The sequence below is a fragment of the Egretta garzetta genome, unplaced genomic scaffold (assembly GCF_000687185.1).
Source record: "Egretta garzetta isolate BGI_Z169 unplaced genomic scaffold, ASM68718v1 scaffold53, whole genome shotgun sequence".
In the NCBI taxonomy this organism is placed as follows: Eukaryota; Metazoa; Chordata; class Aves; order Pelecaniformes; family Ardeidae; genus Egretta; species Egretta garzetta.
Window position 1 is genome coordinate 2748420 of NW_009259312.1, and position 4712 is coordinate 2753131.

The following is a 4712-nucleotide window of genomic DNA, read 5'->3' on the forward strand; positions in this document are numbered from 1 at the left end:
ACCCTGAAATACAATGAAAGAGTTGTGTCATTTTCGAGCAAAATACACTTACCTGTATAAGCCCTTAAGACCTCCCAAGCAGAATCAACTGCACAGTCCGAGCAGAGATTTGCACGTATACTGTAAATCGTACACTGTAAATCGTGTCAGCATGCTTCCCTCTTCTCCAAAACAAATCCAGATGGCACAAATAGAACGTTTCATTTGCCACATATTAGAAGGTAGCCCTGTCAAAAATATTAAACTGCAAAACACATAGCCAAACACCACTGCTGAAATAAAGAGGTAGCACATCATTTGTTTCTTGAGAAATTATGTAGGTACTCAAGTCTCACCTTATACTGAAAACAAAAAGAATCCCCTGGGCAAAGGAATGTATTAATGATGCCTCCTCCTATAAGACTATGACAACTCACTTAATGTGAATTATAACTCACGTGTAATTCACATTCATAGCTGCAATTACAGAAACCGTCTAGAAGCAGTTAGGAAAACTGTACCTACATCTCGTAATCGAACAACCCAAACACACTGCCTCTGCAAAGCTCAAGTGGTGTAGCACAGGAACAGCAGAGAATACAGTTTTTGAGCTATCAAACACAGCAATATCTTCCATATTGTTGTAAAGATTAAGATCTCAGACTGCAAACAGGAGTCTGTCCAAATCTATAAAACAGCCATTAGCACCAGAAAATCAGGGATCACTGAAGGAAGGTACAAGGAAGAAGCTCGCACAGGCAAGTGGCCAGACCATGCAAGGTAGCAGGTCTTCTCCAGCTCTGAGTGTTGCTATTGAACCTTCAGAAAATACCTTTCAAAGGTAGGAACTGAACAGGAAAAAAAAAATGCTGGGAAAAAGTGTCCAAAACTGAGCTGCTCATAACCAGGCAGCCCCATCAGAAGGGAGCCTGCACGGGGCTTTGGGAGCAGAGGTACCCAAATCTGCCTTCAAGGGGGCACAGGCTGCTCCTGCCCAGCCACCCAAATGACTTTGTGAGAAGCTGCTCCAACACCCTGCTCTCTCCTGTGCCCCACAGCACTAACCCAGTCTCCCAAGCCAGGCATCCCCTTTCTGCCCTGGGAAGCCGAAGGGTTGAGCTCCAGCTCCTGCTCACACTGTGCTCCACCCCCAGCACGGGTGCCTGTTTCTGGAACGGGGGTCAGAAATTCTCACCTGGCCACTGCACAAAGGCTGATGTATGCCAAGGCACTTTGGGTTCCAAGCCTGCACAGCAGACAGGAAATAAACTACGTGCAGAGGCTCAACCTCACAAGTGGCATCACGGAAAATGGAGAGTCGGTGCTAACCCCACGTATTTGTGCATACCGGAAAGTTCCGAGGCTCAACCTCACAAGTGGCATCACGGAAAATGGAGAGTCGGTGCTAACCCCATGTATTTGTGCGTACCGGAAAGTTCCCCCCCTGCAACCCCCCACCCCCAAAAGGTATTTCCCCCTCTGGAGCAAAGGCTTTTCTTAACAATGCATTTTAGCGTCAAATACAGAAAACTCCCCTCTGGCCTTTCAGGGCTACCATCAGTTTGCAACAAATACTACAACCAAAAGGCAACAGTTTATAGGGTGTAATTTTAAACTTATTTCAGAATCATGTTTTCACGTATCTTGAAAGCCTGTTTATAGGGACAGGCATACTGGTTTTCTGTCTTCTGTTAATGGCAATGGTATTTCAGGCTAGGAAAGCATCCCCAAGGACTGCATTTACTACAGTAGCCTGTCAGACTATGATTACTTGCCTCGCTACTGTTTTGCTGGTGTGGGTTTTTTTCCAAATATGAGGCTCCAAATACACTTCAGCCATTAACCATATTTACCACCCTGTGATGTGTAAATATGTTTCCCCTTAGCCATATTTTGTGTATTAGTCTGACTCTTCCTGCCAACATGTTCACCAAATATGGCACTTTATTAATTCCTGAGCACCTTGCCTCCAAACGACATGTTCATCAGGAAGGCGCTTGTGTTCCCCAGCAGATTCTGTTTTCTCCTTCTGAGGGTGCAGCTCCGAGGCCCAATAATTCACAAAAAAACAGCTAAGGCAGAAGAAAGGCAGGCCGCCAGGCACGCAGATTTTGTGACGACACACCTAAACTCTCCTAAACTGCTTTCACCAAAACAAAAACCCGGTGCTGGGGTATCTCATGGCAGTGTTTGATCTGCAGCGAGAAAGCACTATGGCCCCAGTGAAGAACAGATGGATAGACAGAGTCCGCAAAGGCACATGAGAGAACCACAGCCAGGCTCCTCCTGGGGAAGGAGAAATATCAAGTGTATTTTTAATACTCAGCCTTAAAACCGCACCGTTGGAAGACTGTTTGAACACTACTCTCCCCAGGAAGCGTGGGAGGGAGTGTGGGCTCTCATTAAGAACAAATCTTCTCCTCATCCCTAAATATAAGTGTGATCCAGATGGAACAAAATAAACGGTAAAAGTTAAGCCACTCTCGGCTGAGAGCAAGCATTTACCATCGCACAGAATTCAGCCTGCAAGTCATTTCCTGTAGCCTTTTTTTGTAGTCACCTGTGGTTTTATAATGCAGTTAAACCACACTTCACATCTGCTACAGGCCAGGAAACAAGGACTGCAAAATCTGATTTCCAGTCACAGCGGCTGAGCCTTCATGCTAAGTACACAGCCATGAGGTATATTGTGCTACTCTGGCTAAAAACCCAAAGCCTGCTTGGCCAAGAGATCAGATGCAGTGGAAGAAAAAAAGTAAGAAATAATGTTTTAAGGTCAGACTGGTTTTGACACACATCAGAAAGTTGTCAGCAGTTACAAAACCTGAGTTGAGAAAAGAAACATTTTCTATCCGGTCCACCAAGAAACAGTGCAAGTCACCAGTCTTAACGCACCAAGTGGTGCCTCTGTATCCAGAATGCTGCTATATATAAACAGCATCATCATAAACAACATATGAACACAGCGATTAGTCATCCTGCCTGTACATTAAATGTAGATTTGGATTACCTTGTTCAAAACTGAAGGAGAATATGTTAGGCTTATAAGCTTTTTGCTGAAAAAGTGCTCAGGAGCTATCTTCCCATTATTTACCTTCAAAAACAATCTTTCAGGTCAAATTTAAAACATATAAGGAGGTACCAACAAGGTAAGCAGGGTTTAACTATTGTCTGTGTGAAGGCTTTTTCCACGAGCGTCAGTGAGCACTGGATGGCTGAGAGCCCTTCCATACTCTCTATCTTAAAGTTAGCATCTTCTTGGAACAAAGACGGGATCTCTGGGAAGCCAGTGTGAACGCTGGCACCACGCCAAGATACCAGATGCTTTCCCCCCTGCCATATACACAGAGTGACACCCCCCCCAGGACAGAATGGGCTGTTGTTGCTCGAGAGGAAGCAAAGCGTGTTTGCCACAAACAAGATTGAAAGAACAAAAAGAGCAACACGCTCTGTTGCTCCATTACCAGGCAGGGCTATTGCAGAGTGAAAGTAAGGAGTAGCTACTTGGAGAGTTTATTTTATTTTTTCCCTGTCTTTGGAGGATTTACACACCTTTTGTTAGGGTTTCTCCATGCCACAGAAACCACCACTGCCTACTCTAATTCTTACAGAGAACTACCAGAATCATATGGAAAAGACAAAGATCTTGTAATAAATGACACCAAGCCTGAAAGCACTCCACATTAAATATTAGTTTACATAAAACGGGCAAGACTCCAGGTGTTTGAATCACTCCAGGGTCCTTGGGATAAAAAAAAAAAAAAAAAAAAAAAAGATTAGAGGAAAATCTTGCTGAATGTGTGTGTCTGCCTTGATCTGCTTTACACGACAAGTAGGTACAGCGCTGTCAGCTCCCGACATCCTCGGAGCCCCAACAGGCCATCACCGCTTTGTGAAGATAAAGCAGAGCATCCTCCCCAAGACACGCAACGGTGCTGCTCATTGCAAACATCAACGCTCCATATTCAGGACAATTTCTGGTGGCCTTGACTAAAGGAACAATGAAAAAGGACACCATGGCAAAAGAAAAGCCTCACTACGTGATATTCAGGCAGAGCCACAGCAAATAAAGAACGCTAGAGCTCTGAACCCAAGGGACCCAGTGTCCAAACAAGGCCTGTACAACAAGAAAACGCTCCCGAAGACTGCAGTACAATACTTCCGCATCTAATTGAAATGAGTGTTTCCGTTTAGGACACTGACAGCTGACATTTAGTACTTCCGACACAACTTCCCACCTCTCCCCAGAGCAGAATCGCTTCAATCGCCGAGGCCTTGGAGACTGCCTTCAGAGGATTTCCAAATGGCCAGCACCATCCCTCAACAAAAACAAATCAAGCAACACTCACAGAGCTCCACCACCGCTGCCGACACTCACAGCGGCCTCTCCTCTGCCACGCTGCGACCCTTTAAAGCTGAGACCCAGGGGGTTAACCCTGTACCGGAGACAACTCTTGCACAAGAAGTCAAATGTCAAATCACAAAGCAAGGCAGAACCTGACTACCTGAATTCAGGTTTCCACACCACAGTTTTTCACATTGTCTTTAAGGCAGAACATCAGATCCCTTCTCATGACCTCAGCATTATGGCATCTACTTCCCCAGACTGCATTCAGCTCTGATTAAACACCAAATTAGCGCAACGCTTGTACCAATTACTTCTCACTAGTACAAGTGTGTAATTCTCTTATGCAATGAGAGAATTATCCAGCAGACAGTATAAACATCCTCCA